Source organism: Protopterus annectens, chromosome 4.part1 (genome assembly GCF_019279795.1).
Source record: "Protopterus annectens isolate FY-2018-M chromosome 4.part1, PAN1.0, whole genome shotgun sequence".
NCBI lineage: Eukaryota > Metazoa > Chordata > Ceratodontiformes > Protopteridae > Protopterus > Protopterus annectens.
The window spans coordinates 667,860,659-667,877,623 of NC_056734.1; positions in this window are offsets into that span (position 1 = coordinate 667,860,659).

The window sequence follows — 16,965 nt, forward strand, 5'->3', positions numbered from 1 at the left end:
GATCACACAACCATTTATAACTATTGCTTGCAAAAATGCAGTTCTGTGTTACCTCTGTGTTTGTTGCTCATTCTTGGCTTATCTGACCAGTAATCTGAGACATGCTGTCTGTAAGGCATTCTATAGCCTTGTCGTTAAAATGTGTGAAGATATTAAATGGCATTAATATACAACTGTCAACAAATGCAGGAGGAGGGTTGAATGTTAATGAACAGAGCCTGTGAATTGTGTGCTGCTTACTTACATTTCCAACCTTGATAAAATTACTTCTATACACGTTGTAAATCTAACCTGACACACCCACTGTAGGGCAGTCTGCATTGCTATTGCATTTTCCTTCTCCCAACAAGTAATCATTCACAGTTGCAATAAATTACCAACAAACACTGAGGGAGTGCCTGCACTTTGTTTCCTTCTGCTACACAAAGCCAAGCATTTGGGATTCAGCAATTCTAATTAGTTCATATCTCATTTGCATATTTACCATGCTAACAGCCCTGAATCTACACCATAAAAAGGCAACCATGTAGCTAGAGGATCCTGAAGGTGAAGAGACTTGTTTCTGTGGAGACACAGAAGAGGCTATTACTTTGAGGTATATCTGCACAGAAGACTACTGAACTTGAGAAGGTATGCTTGCATTTGTCTGCTATATACTGCAGATGCTGAAATGTCATTTAAGAAAAATCTGTTTCATGTTTATATATATATATATATATATATATATATATATATATATATATATATATATATATATATATATATATATTCATTAGCAAATGTTACTATTATTTGTATGCATTACTTAGAAGTGTACTGATGGCATGAACATGTTTGTCAGGACATTTCACAAGTATGCATGATTAGCAATAGCTTAAAATGGAATGTTCTGTGTTAAATCTGTATACGTTTCAGGGACAGTTCATTTGATAGCACTTATAGCATTTCACTGATGGTCTGTTATCAATATGTGTCATTTGCCTGTTCTTTTGGGGGTGGGGGAGCAAAGCTGCATTTCTGTTTTGGCACAAACATGGATATGTTGCTATTATCACTCTCCCTTGTTTTGCATCCAGCCTTGCTTCGTGTGTATATGTAATATGTTACAACCACACAATTCCTGTTGCTCATGATTCAAATACATCGACTGTTTTATGTTTCTCCAATGAGTAATATTGAAATGCTATCTTTTCTGTTTTATCTGGGAACAGGTATGTTTTAGTTAGGTGATACTTATGTGTATTATCCTTCTGTTGTGTTTTAGGACACCTAGGATTATGGCACCTAGGCATCTCAGTCCTCAAAAACCATCCTTCAGTGACCCTGAGAATCAGGTGATTGTGGAAGCTTTTAGGTGACATGGTGCCTTTCTGCTTGACAGGAGATGTGGAGATATGTCAAGCAGAATGCAAATTTGGCAGCAGCTATATGCAGATGTGAATGCAGTAGGCAGCCACAGCAGGACGTATGATCAGGTACACCATAAAGCTACTGACACAATCTCATCTCCAGGGAAGAGAGCAGCTACAGTGGCTCATGATCAGATGGATACTTGGGGGGAGCCTGCTTCATAGCCACAACTAACAGTAAATGAAGAGTTTTTCTCCACTGTCAGGGATCCAGACAGCTCCAAGTAAAGTGCAAAACAGCATGTCCTTGACATTGGTGCTACTGTTTTAGGGGCAGCAAGTATGTCCCAGGAGGAGCTTCCAGGTAGATTTATGTATCTCAGTTGTTAAATACTCTCGTAAAGTAAAATATTTACATAAATACATTTGTTCTTTTTAAAAAGAAATTGGTTGGGGGGATTGTAGACTGTTATAGTTAACAACACTTTTTGATTGGTTACGCGTGGGACTTAGGTTGGTCTTGTCATCCAAGTTCTTGGTGACAGTGTAGTTAATGAACATATAAAGGGCAAAAAGGTATACCCCCTGTGTTACTGTTAATTGTGATGATATTATCCTTACCTTTAGTTTCAAGGACCATCCGGCATAGGGAGCATACTATCATCTGCACATGGTAAGCCAAACATTGTTATGTCAGTACTGATGAGCAGTTCAAACAAATATTTAGTGTGTGATGTTGGTGTCAGGACTGTTGCGTGTATTGATCTAGTGTCTGTAATAGTGGCACCACTGTTAGTTTGTTAGCATATATTGGACTATAGTATTCAATATCTTTATCAACCATCTCCACACTGCCTGCAGCCACTCAACTCTTATCCAATAGGCGGATGACTCAACCCTTATCATCACCTCTAACAGCTTTGCACATATCCACTCACTTACACAAGACACATTCTTCACTGTAGAAAATGGGTTAATGAAAACCAGCTTATCCTAAACCCTAAAAAGAACTCTTACTCTTCTTGCCAAGATCAGTCTTACATCACAAATCTACCTTTTCCACGTCTTCTCTAAACAACACAGTTATCAAGGTAGGTCCACATACTAAACTCCTGGGAACCATAATAGATGACCAGCTAAAATTCGATCTGCATATTCAACAGTGCATCAAAAAGACACATCAAAAAATGGGACTACTGTACCGGAACAAAAAATTCCTTACACCAACTGCTAAACTATCATTAACTAAGGCCTTCCTCCTGCCTATGCCTTCTCTATGCTGCTCCCATCCTTACAAACTTACAATCCACATTGACCTCCCAACTCGAACAAACACAATAAAATTGCCAGATTCGAAACAAACCAACCTTATAAATCACACCATTGCATCACATTAAAAAAACTGCAATGGCCTGAATTCCCCCACCAACTGCTTATCTCACAGCTACACTCCATCCTATACAACCCTACTGCCTACCCCTCTCTGTCCTTCCTCGTTTCATTCTACATCCCCACTAGATCTCTCAGAAGCTCTAATTAACAACTCCTTGACATACATAAACCCAACAAAAACATTGGTAAGCTACTTTACAATTACAATGTGTCTTTAGCCTGCTACAAACTTCCTAATTTTATTAGAAATATCTCAAACTCAAATCTATTCAAAAAGCAACTAAAACTTTTTCTCTTAAGCTCATGGATCTGCCCTTGCCAGGAGCCTACATGAATCCACTCCATGACTCCAACCTTTCGCACTCTTCTCTTAATCTCAATTTCTCTTCTGCTCCAATAACGTTACCCCTACTCTTCTTATCAATCTGCCTTTCTCTTAATTTTGAATAGCTAAACCAATTTAATATTGTGTCTACTATGTATTCTACAATTAAATGCAATGCAATTATGTTTGTAGATACCAACACTCATGGAACATTGACTCCTAGCTGCCTTTATATTACACATTCCATGCCTACTTTTCACAAACGTGTCTTCTACAATTGAAATTGCCAGATTCTGTTTAAATTGATCTCATTCTATTTAGTTTATTGTAACTGCATTTTCCTTAACTTGTCTGTGCACATTTCATGTTTTACTCTGTCCCCCGGATTCATGAAGCTCGGCGCAAGGCCGGTGTAAGGCCTGCGCCGGCCGTGCGGCGTATAAATGGTGTAGTAGCGCCATATGCATATTAATGAAGATGCGCCGCTACCACATCCACGTGCATAGGACACGTGCGCAAGTGCATGGGGCATTACTAAGCTGCGCCCGGAGGCGTGTCAATGTCAGCTGGCGATGAGCAACCTAAACTGCTGAATATTATAGCCTGCCTGCAATAGTAATCACACCTATCAGTGTCTGTGGATAATGAAACATATGCAAAGCATGCAAGACAGTTCCTGGCCACACAAAATGGAGAACCAAACAGAAATGCACGCAACATAAGATAAGTTTCCGTCCATGGAACAAATGATATTTAAAATCGTGTGTCCGTAATGTACTGCACTGTCAGAAGTTATACCCAGTGGAAGTGAAGCGCATCATGTCAGCATGCCGCCAATACACACATCTAGCCCCATGGGTATGGTCACCAGCAGTCCCACAGTGGTAGTGATAGTATACAGCAGGGCAGTTGTGGCTATATAACAACCGTAAAGAAACCTGACAGTCCAAATTGTATACCAAACACACACAAACATATGTATATTAAAATGTGCTATACACATGAACAGGAACGTAACCGTCACATACACATAGGATGCTATATGCGGAACCAGGATATCCAAAAGTAGAACCCATGCATGCAAATGCAATACGCAACAACCCCAGTATAGCACATAACCCGCACCCATGTCCGAATGTCCACCAAATCCAGCTGCCAGCCTTGCGCATCCGTACACCTGCACATAGCGAGTATTCCCCATATGTAGTAGGAAGTATTGTCCTAGGCAGTGTCCGGATTGCAAATATGTATCCCACGATTGTAAACATCCCATCACAGGTATGTAAATCCAAATGCCCGTGCGTTAATGTTACGGCAAAATGTGTGTACATCCAGTGTGGGATAAGTAACCTGTTGAAACCTCAAAGTTGTTTACATGCCACGGTGTCCATTACTGTACACATCTGGACAAAACATGTATGTTTAGTCACGGTACTGTTCAGTTTCTACACAGACATGCAATTCATACTACGCAGGATGGAACAGCTGTCCACCATGCAGGTCACCCCACTAGGGTTGCCACCTGTTCAGATGGCCAAGGTGGGACATCCCTTGTAGAAATGTGAGAATTTGCAGGATAAAACATACCCCCGGCCAGTGCAAAGGACAGAATTACACGTGTATGCCAAGATAAAAGCTCATGCCATAGCATTTGAATAGCTTATGCTATCCCAAATAATAGTTATGTGTACCAGATACAAAATACCTGTATCATGCAACTAGTACAGAAAATAAGAAATATATTAATGTCTTAAAATCACAGGCTATTTGCCATGTCTTAGGTGTCGTCGAAGGACACAACTGTCCAAAGTGGGACCTCCCCTCGCAAAGAGGAACAAGTGGTAACCCTACTCCCCACTGAATTATCGACAGTATATATTCAACTCAATCACATACCGACACCACCTCTCAACCTATTACAGCAACAAAACCTGGACAAAGCCTAAAAGGATGGGAGGACAAATAGGGACAGATATAATTACTGCTCTCACAAGCTTCGAAAGTTCACTGAATAATAGTATGTACATAAGCAGGAAATGTTGTGAAGGATGTGGGGTAGTCCCCAGTATTACAGAGGTCCGTACATATATACTGTAACAAACCGTCACATATGTTGACTGTACTACTGCATACCCGTAGTTAATTCATAGTTACGTCATGTGCAAAATAATAACCCTCGTAAGAATGAATACAGGAAATAGTCAAATGTGAATAGGAGCACCACTCACCGTGGATTATGTATCGTAACCACCCCCACCCATATTATGTATTGCCAACATCATAAGCTGCTGACAGGTGCCCAAACACCTGTGTCTGTAAACAGATTAAATGTTTAAAATGGACAATCCATGTCCATGTGCTTTGTCTGACATTTGAACACGGTCAGGGCAGTTCCGTTCATCAGTCGGACAAGCCTAAACCCAGATCACCACATGAACACCCTGACAATTAAAGACCTGTATGTGTCAGGAATATAAGCCTTTGGGTTCTGAATATCCCTGCAGTGATGAAATATGCAGCTTGGGTCCAGAGCAGTAGGGAATAGGGAATGTGTAACATGTAGTACCGCATTTTTCCCAGCAGGAGAATGGATGCCTGTGACGTAAGTGAAGCGGTGAGGCATATGTTAATGTAGCTATGTACTATGGGTATGCATATAAATGAGTCAGAACACCAAACATATACTGGTTACAGCATCTGGCCAACGTGAATGCAGTCCCGGTTGAACAACGACTACAGCACATATAATGTGAAAGTGTAATGAATGCGTCTGTGCTGTACAGACAGTTAAATATGTAAAGGTGAACGTGTGTTTCACAAACGTCTGTTAACGGGATTACAGATAATTACTGGTACTGTCACAAGTAATAAAGCCCATGTAAGCACAAAGACTTAGTAAACATATGTAACCCACAATAAGGATATGTATGCGCGCCCGTGCGTAACCCACAATAAGGAAATGCAAGTGTGCCTGTGCGTGTGTGATCCGCTCACAGCATAGTAAATGAATGCTGTTTCCCCCACATTAGTTATACATGGCTCAAACCCGTTAACCTCGTAAAGTATGAAACCGGACGAAGCCATGCAAACTACCGGTACAAATAGGGACAAACCCCAGATATGTGCCAGAACAAACATAGAAAGTGGATAGAATAACGGGTGTGTCAGTAGCATGGATTCTCTGAAGGGTATGCAGTCGTAACCTGAACTGCTTGCCAGAAATCCCCACCGTAAGTCTCAAATGAAATGCCACTACATTGCCAGATAGACACAGGTTTATGTAAAACACAGCGAAGATAAAGGGGCAAGCAGCTGTACACTCTGCGACAATCTGTATAGTGGAAAGGTATGGTATGGATATAGATATATGTGTATACACATAATCCACAGACGTAAACCAAAGCAAGTTATGAAATGAGGATTGTACATGTATATATGTATACACAACAGACTTATGTCCCGTAGATATGACATATGTACATAAATAGGCGACATTATATCTAATATGGGTAGACAAACAGACATGCAGGAAAGGTGAATAAACCGCAGCATTCAAAAACATTGGCCAGAAAGTGACAGTCCAGCAAGTTCTACACTTTAAACATGCAGATAGGTGTCCATTGCAGGACTCCATAAATTGAAATACGTAGTGTCAACCGACATTGACGCAAAAGAAGTGACCGCAGCAAATACTAAATAGCTGTACATGCAACAGTATCAGGTGCAAGGGTGATGACACATGTGTCGATAGAATGTATGATGTATGAACTGATATCCGGAGAGTGGGGAGTGCATATAAGTGTCCCCACACTTCAGTAACGCACACATTAAACATGTGTAATGGGTACTGTAGAGGGTTGTCAGGTATGGGAATCATGGGTATGCAGAAATGGGCCTAGGTGTTGTTTGGCAGGGATTTCAGAGGCCCGCCCGTGGGAGTGATGTGGGTATAGCACACGCCTATATTCTCAATAATGGGGCAAACCATCCACTGGATATTGCGGAAACCATTTTGGCAATATGTAGGGCCCTATATCAGTGTCATGTAGGTGATTATCATGGATGGACATGCGCATTACCAAGATGGTACCCATAACTGGCAAACTGTCAGAATAACACAACTGCACTAAGGCATAGTACATGAAATACAAATAGGGACTATATTAGATATACCCCAGACAAAGTCAGAATGTTGTGAGAATACTGGCGTACCCATGAATACGGATGTTATGAGTGTTACTAATCATGTAATGGAAATGTCAGTCACTATTATCTACCGCACAGTCCGTAATGCCTTGCCAGCAATTTACCAGAAAGGCACATCACTATGACAAATGTAACAAGGTCAAACGTTAGGGTGTTTACCCATAATGTGTACAGGTTAGGGGTATGAAGGTAACCTGTCCAAAATACATGTACAGAACTAGTGATACTAGGTGGACAGGTGAGAAGAAAGACATCAGGACAAATGAGAAAACATGTACAAGTCACACGCATGTACACCGACAAATGTGAATGACAACGTATGCCCTGTGAATGTCAATGTGGAAGGTTAATAGACACAAGCGTAATGTGTCCCTCAGGGTGTCATGCAGTGTCACCGTAACAATGTCCAGTCCCCCAGACATGTACGTGAGCTCTGCCACTGACGGAAAGCGCAAATACACATACGCACACATACGGTACATGATAGACCAATTCGTGTGGATAAGCAGCTGTTGACCTGTGTGAGGAATACAACTGTCTGGGTGGGTGTGTCCTGCAATATAAATGTAATGGCATGTGGCCTGTGATGCCGCCATACAGTGTGTGTATTGGTGTCAGAAAGTTGATATTTTGTTACAGACACATACTCTGCAACTGTACAGATTTACGATGAATGTGCAGAGTTCTGCCTCATATGTTTGGTGTGTTCCACATAACAGTAACATTCTGGCACTTCCATGATAACTGAAGACATGAAATAATGACAAACATGTGCGTAAGACACCAAATCCGACAGAAAAGCCATACTAATGCAAAACCTATTATTGTGTCAACTATTTACGTTTGTAAGAGCAACATGTCAATACTGCCCCTATGTGTCCCACTATCAGATAAGGCCTTGTCCAGCAACTTGCTCTAGGAGGTGGGGTGGTATGAACAGAAACAGATACATGTGTGAGGAAACAGCAATATCGACTGCAAGATAACGCAGAAGGTATGAAATGCGCTGCAGTTGGACGTGCAATACTGTCCGCAGGTATGTGCTGACATGTCAAATGACACAGCAGTCAACATGAAGAACCTTTAGGGCTGTCACCTTTACAAATGATGATACTGGGACATACCCACAGCCATGCACACAGCACAAATAGACATACACACATCAAAACTAGGCCATGATACATGAAGCCTCCGGCGTGTACGAGTACAGTGAGAGTACAGCAAGGATAGATGTCTGCCAAGATATACAGCAAACGCCTGTAAGGGTGTGTAACACCACCCATGACACGGACGTTGCATGGACAATGTTGGGAGTTGCAACATACCCCATTGGTATGTGAAAGCTATGCAAATATGCGATACATGAAACAGTCAGCTGTCCATGCAAAAGCAGGGTTATGGGCAGAAAATAGATGATATATATATATAGAGAGAGAGAGATACAGACATACACACACACACATGTGGCAGGGCTGGTAATCGAACCTACACATGACTACCCTATCACACTACAGCATGACGCATTTACAGAACACGCTACCGAGACTACTAAACACAGCAGACACACAGGCATTCTACTAGGTGTGTGTCAACATCCGCAAAGACAAAGACGGCAGCAGGATACATCTGTATTGCAAAGCATCTAAAAGCATAACCTGAGTCCCCAGGCGGACGGGAGCATGCACACACACACATCTGGCAGGCCTGGGAATCGAACCTACACCTAACTACCCTATCACACTACAGCATGACGCATTTACAGAACGCGCTACCGAGATTACTGAACACAGCACTCTCAGAGGTATACTTCTAGGTGGGTGACATCATCCGCAAAGGCAAAGACGCCGATAGGGAATGTATGTGTTGTGAGGCATCTAAAAGCATTACTGTGTCCCCAGGCAACTGGAAACACACGCACACACACACACACACACACACACACACACACACACACACACACTTGGAAGTGCCGGGAGTTGAACACACACCTACCTACTCTAACTCACTACAGCATTACGCATTTACAGAACGCGCTACCGAGATTACTGAACACAGCACTCTCAGAGGCATACTTCTAGGTGGGTGACATCATCCGCAAAGGCAAAGACGCCGATAGGAAATGTATGTGTTGTGAGGCATCTAAAAGCATTACTGTGTCCCCAGGCAGCTAGAAACACACACACACACACACACACACACACTTGGAAGGGCCGGGAGTTGAACACACACCTACCTACTCTAACACACTACAGCATTACGCATTTACAGAACGTGCTACCAAGATTACTGAACACAGTACTCTCAGAGGCATACTTCTAGGTGGGTGACATCATCCGCAAAGGCAAAGACGCCGATAGGGAATGTATGTGTTGTGAGGCATCTAAAAGCATTACTGTGTCCCCAGGCAGCTGGAAACACACACACACACACACACACACACACACACACACACACACACACACACACACACACCTGGAAGGGCCGGGAGTTGAACATACACCTACCTACTCTAACGCACTACAGCATTACGCATTTACAGAACACACTACCGGGATTACTGAACACAGCACTCCCAGAGGCATACTTCTAGGTGGGTGACATCATCCACAAAGGCAAAGATGCCGATAGGGAATGTTTAGAGAGTGAGCGGTCTGAAAGCATATTACCGTCCCAAGGTAGACGTACACAAACACGCCAGTGCTGTCAACGGGCCAACTAAATATCTATGGAGCACAACAAACACTGAATAGATATGGGATGCACCACAGACAGTACACCCTTTGAGAGAGCAACAAGTGTGTTCAAAGTAGGCATCCATCGTGACATTGAAATTGGACATCTGGTGCCTGGATGACCACCATGGCTATACAGGATGTCAATGGCCATGCCCACACGCTTAGTATCACACATCTGTTTGGAATGTACTGTGTGTCCATCTACACAACGGCGTACTGGGCATGCTCACACACATAGCTGTTGCAAAGGGCCATCTTGCATGCACACGGAGTCTAATCACGGAGGGCCACAGTGTGGAATGTACTGTGTGTCCATCTACACAATGGCATACTGGGCATGCTCACACACTTAGCTGTTGCAAAGGGCCATCTTGCATGCACACGGAGTTTAATCACGGAGGGGCGCAGTGTGGAATGTACTGTGTGTCCATCTACACAATGGCATACTGGGCATGCTCACACACTTAGCTGTTGCAAAGGGCCATCTTGCATGCACACGGAGTCTAATCACGGAGGGGCGCAGTGTGGAATGTACTGTGTGTCCATCTACACAACGGCATACTGGGCATGCTCACACACTTAGCTGTTGCAAAGGGCCATCTTGCATGCACACGGAGTCTAATCACGGAAGGGCACAGTGTGGAATGTACTGTGTGTCCATCTACACAACGGCATACTGGGCATGCTCACACACTTAGCTGTTGCAAAGGGCCATCTTGCAGGCACACGGAGTCTAATCACGGAGGGGCGCAGTGTGGAATGTACTGTGTGTCCATCTACACAACGGCGTACTGGGCATGCTCACACACTTAGCAGTTGCAAAGGGCAATCTTGCATGCAGATGGAGTGTACACACAGAAGGGCACAGTAAGGTATAACTGCCCTCACGCACAGGGTGGTCACACATGCAGTGACCTGTACACACACAGCTGCCATCACAGCTGTCACAGGTGCAGGTCACACATGTACACACTGCAGTGTACACTGTAGCTATCAAGTCAGCACCATGTCGTTGGTGCAGCACTACACAGCCTTACGGTCCCACAACACCATGTGACACATGACCACTGGGCTGTACAGCGGTGTACACCAGCTGTGCAGAGTACACACGTACCAACAGGGATCCAACAGGTGTTATGCATTGCAATGATACCAGTATACATGAACAGGTCGGCTCAAGACATACCATGGCCCTTACACAGCTGTGACACCTGACTGTTGCTGTACACCAATGAACACACGTCTGGGTATGTCATACATGTGATTGTGTGGATGTGTGCATGGACTGCACACACAACACATACATACATGGCCTTTGATGTACCTTGTGCATAACACTGGCCTAATCAATGCTACACATGCGAATTGAAGGTGGACCCATGTCTGTTGAATGCTCACACTACAGGGGGTAGCAGTGTTGACCGGGACACATACCCTTGTACTGGTCGCCTGTGACACCCGTGATATCATACGGCAGTCCATGTGTTATGTATGTCAACACATATGTCCAACAATAGCAATGCATACAAACATGGCAACAGGAGACACATGTGACATCTGTACTGTGCATGCAGCAAACATGCATGTGCAGTGGCCGATGTCCGTAACATAGTTGCACCTACCTACGACATGCAGACGCAATGCAGACCCATCATTGACATCTGTATACGGTGACATACAAACAGCACGTATGGAGGGATGTGTGTACATAACGTGATGAGCCACCTGTCTAGATGTATGTGTGCAGGGGGTGGCTCACAGTTGTGTCACACACCATAATATCATGCCATGTGCTAACTGTATGCTATGTCGCTGTTACGTGACGGTGCTGACATAATGCATACACAGCGGTCAGGTGTTAACAACTATATGTCATATGGCACCTGTAACACCTACAACCTTCCGTGTGTATATAGCAGCACATTTGCCAGATATAGCGTTGGTACACATAATGCAATCAATACCGCTGCATGTCCAGCAAACGTGTCATCATATGGCTGGTGTATCATTCCCAGCACTGCCATATGTGTCCGAATGTGTGACCAGGGATGCCACATATCGCAGGGAATATGTCCCAGTTGCTACACATCCCTGTACACCATTGTAGAGAACTGTACATACGTCAGTGTGGGAAGCATGACGTTCGCCGGTGATGTGCATCACACACATCGGCTGTCCGTATACACATGTGTGGTCACCACAGTGTGTGTGTGTCTGTATGTATGTCTGGTGCTTGGTGTGAGTGTGTATGCTAATATACGGTGGGGAATAATCACTGGCCCCACGTGTTGACTAACCCGTAATGGTGATGCATTGCACAACCCTGTTGATGCCATAGGTCCCAGCCATACTGGCTACCTGTGCATGTCCCTTCTCTGTGACACTTCGTGTGGGTGCATAGTACTGTGAGGGTGATGACCACACAGGCAAGGGTCCCCAGCTGCACACTATGGGGTGTGCGTTATAGTGGTGTACACCCCGTGACTGCGGCCATGTTCATGTACTGTTATGGGTCCTACTGCTGCACAGTGTGGCCTCCAGCTACCAAGTGATACCTCACATCATCATTGGCCAGGCCGCTGTGTACAACCCCTGCACCATGTCACCATACCTGTAATGTCTCCTGCTATGTATGTCACGTCTCTGTCCAGTGTAGCCTGTGGCACCGACCACATGCGTCAGGTGCAGTATATGTGCAGACATCTGTGACATGTTTGTGTGTCCAACAGTCAGGATGAGGGTACATTTAGCATGCTGATATTGCCAGACGTGCCTGTGTGTACTCCACGGTTACATGTGGGGGACTGCAAACACTGCTACCTGTAGGCACACACAAGTACACCATAGGAGGGAACCAGGCTATCATAACCAACATGCTGCTACAGATGTAACCGAGACACATACCGTGAACACATCACAATGCATGCTGCACCTGCACTACATGGTGTGACTGGTGCATGTCGACAGTACACAACCTATGTCACATACACAACTCAGTATTCACACACAACCACTGCAACATACACATCCCTCACTATGCATACACACCTCTCACTATGCTGTTCACCCTGTGCATCAGAATATTTGTGCATAACCCTGCACCGATGGTGTGGATGACAGGGATGCGGCACAGGCTTCATCATATGCACAGGGTGATATGTTTGCCAGGGGCATAGGCTGCACACAACCACTGCAACATACACATCCCTCACTATGCATACACAGGTATTACATACACCTCTTACTATGCTGTTCACCCTGTGCATCAGAATATTTGTGCATAACCCTGCACCGATGGTGTGGATGACAGGGATGCGGCACAGGCTTCATCAAATGCACAGGGTGATATGTTTGCCAGGGGCATAGGCTGCACCAATGGATAACATCATGTGTGTGTGTAAGGGCCGGTGAGTTGACTGGACATATCTGTGCAGAATGCATGTGGATGTTGTGGAGCCCTACAGTTGTGTTTGCTGTGTGCGTGTATGTGTGTACACAGTTCTTCCATTTGTGATGCCTACACGGGGTATAATTGACAGCCCCAGATTGTACAGTGCAGGTTGTACAGCTCACTGTGTCCGTCCATGGCCATGTGACCTGTGCCTGCCTGGGGTTGCACGAGCACTACCAGGTGGAGGTACAGAGTGGCTACTGTCCGACAACACATGTCCGCTGGAAACGTGTCCCCGCTGAGACCGTCCAGGGCCACGTCCACGTGGCCAGCTGTGCCCTGGTGTTGACAGTGCAGCAGCAGCTGCACTGCTACTGCTACCGGCACTATGGGAGCGGGCATGTGAGGTGGCATGGTCACGTCGACCTACACTAGGTGGTGTTGCTGGCCTACGTCCACGTGGCCTACGCCTCACTCCTACCAGGTGTTCCAGCACAGACAGCTCCCGCTCGCGGACTGCCATGCCTTGGTCAAGGATACCGACCATTTCACCTAGTCGCCTATCCAGAACATTAGCAATCTGCTGTTGAGCATTTGCCAATGCCTGGATGTTGTCATTTAGGGTATGGATAGCAGCCATCTGCAGCCTCTGCCCTTCTCTGTTCTGCCGTTCAGCACGTGCCTGTGCCGCCATTACAGTCTGGAACATGCATCTGGTGATACCAGCTGCTGCGCTCTGTCCTGCAGGTGAATGTCTGCCAGAGGTCCTCCTACGAGCAGCACCGGCCACATGCCTGTGTGGCACATCTGCAGTCATTACACTGACACCATGGTGTGTAGACACACCTTCTGTAGCCACCACACATTCCTGTTCCACGCCAACAGACGCTGACTGTCCTTCCTCTATGGCCACCGGTGATGCAGTATGTGTTAGCAGCAGAACTGTGTCCGGGGAAGAGGGGGACACAGCTGGGATGGTAACCATTGGCACAGATTCAGCCCCTGACAACCCTGCCTGTACCTCATGCATATGTTCATCACCGCTAGTATCTGTGGGGACACTGACATCAGATGGACCGCAGGAGGGTAACGCACCTACATCACCTGTGAATGCAAAGAAATACTGTAAAGTACAATAGACACATACACACACACAGACACACACACAGACACACACACACAGACACACACAGACACACACAGACACACACACAGACACACACACACAGACACACACAGACACACACACAGACACACACACACAGACACACCATGCATGTGATTTGTCAGATGGCATGCAGCATGCCTGCGATAGAGCAGAGGGCATGCAGCTCAGACATTAATAGTGTTAGTAAGCATACCTCCCTGGGGAGCACACTACAGCAAGCAGGTGTCATATCAGTAGCCATGCAGTTCACACAATCATGGTAGTATGCATGCATCTCCGTGATACACCATGTGGGCCAGAACAGGATAACAGTACACGTCTGACGTGACCTTGCCATGTAATTTGCTGACATGTGCATTAACATGCATACATGTTTGACACAATGGTGTCCTGACACATGTACAGCATCATAATGGGCTTCACATTGCAGTGTTGTGTGTATGCCCTACAGATAGAATGCATGTTTAGCAAATGTGCATGAGCACGGGAGGGTAGTGTGAGCCGTCTACATTGCTATACAGTGTGAAGTACAGACACTGTGCCATTGTATGGCAACATGAGGCATGTATGTTGCTGTAGAATGCATAATGTGTACACATTGCATAGCCATAACTGCAACACAGTCGTGATGTTCGACAGATCGTATATGGTAGACTTCAGTGACACCTCCAGTAGCTGTGCATAGGCTTTTAGGTTGTCCACTGTACGACATCAACTGTATAATCGGTCAACTAAGGCTATAATTGGACCATGTGTGGACAATGTGCAACAGGGTGTATACACAACCCATATACTGTGTGGCTACATGTCTCTGGCCATCCCCCATGGCCATGTGTGCACATGTGGTGGCCAATTGTGTGTGATGGGCAACTTCTCCACATGTCTGTGTGGTCCCATATGATATACAGCCATACATGTCAGATATGTCACATTCCACAGGTCTATGCAGACAACGGGTTGTATGTTTGGTATGTGGGGTATAGGTCATGTGAGAGTGTGACAATATTGCAGACAGGACACTACATGTCTGGGACATGTCAGGTGGCACATCACAGTGTGTGCACCCGATGCAGGGGCATATGACACAATGGTGACACTTGTGGGCTGCCCATATCACAGCTCACTGTGTGGTACTGTGTGCATACCACACATGTTGTTCCAATGCATACTACATATGCCTCCATTGTAGAACACCTCCACCATTGTATGCACAGCTGACCACACATGTTGCAATGACAGGTACTGTGGTTTCAAGTCTGTGTATCATTACGTTTGCATATATTGCACATGGGTGGCGTTTGTGAATGCATGGTGGTGCGACCTGCATATCGTGACTGGAACAAACATCAGGTGTGCAAGTGTTAACTGGCCACATGGCAAATAGATCTACACTGTAACATGCCTGATACTGATGACAGTCTCACCTGCAACGGACCCATGTCTGTGCGGCACGCCAGAGGTACCTGTATAGGGGTGACCCACCAGTATGAGCATTATCCATGACTGTATGACAGCCACAGGTTGCACTGTGCATGTGCACACATTCACCTGTGTAATAGCATATAGTATGCACGTGTGCATACACAACGTAGCATACTGTACTATGCAGCATGTGTGTCCACATACCTGGCATATGTTGTTACTTTACATTATGTACAGTGACACATGCAACTACATGGGATATAATAGCCATATGTGCATTACTGACTTACCAGGCAACTCCAGGCTCATTGGTTGGGAGACACCCACCTCCACGATGGCAGCTAGTGTTTCTGGATGCTGTTCCCTGGGTGTCCCCAGACTGGCCAGTAGCTCCTCGGTGTGTGTGTGACTGGGGGCTGGGTTGGTGGCCCACCACCTGTTCCACCTTGTTCCCTGGCGATTGCAGTGGCACGCTGTTTTGCATGTCGTATCAGGTCCGTGCAGTGTCCGCACACCTACTGGTAGGTGCGGTTATGGCCACCCACATCGTTCACCCTCCTGCGTAGATCCTGCCACAGGTCATCCCGCGGCTGGGCATGCTGTGGCACATGGCTGAACAACAAGTCATAGTTGTCATGGAGCTGTGGGATGAGGACATCATCCTCCTGGCGGGTGTATGCTAGGAGGCGTGTACGGGGCATTATCTGTAAAACATAATGATGGTGACAGGCCACAATTTCAGAGATGTACAGAGATACTGTTGCACATACATTTCTATGACATCTACTGCATCTGCACCATGACACTGATACGACTGACGTGTTTGTGTCACACATGTCACACCCATTATGCATTGGATATCATCACCATATATGTGTGTCGCCTCATTACAGTGTTCATACTCCATGTAAATGCTGTCTTGCTGTGGGCATGTCTATTTGCTTGCACTTGTGTTCTTACCTATCTGCACATGCCTC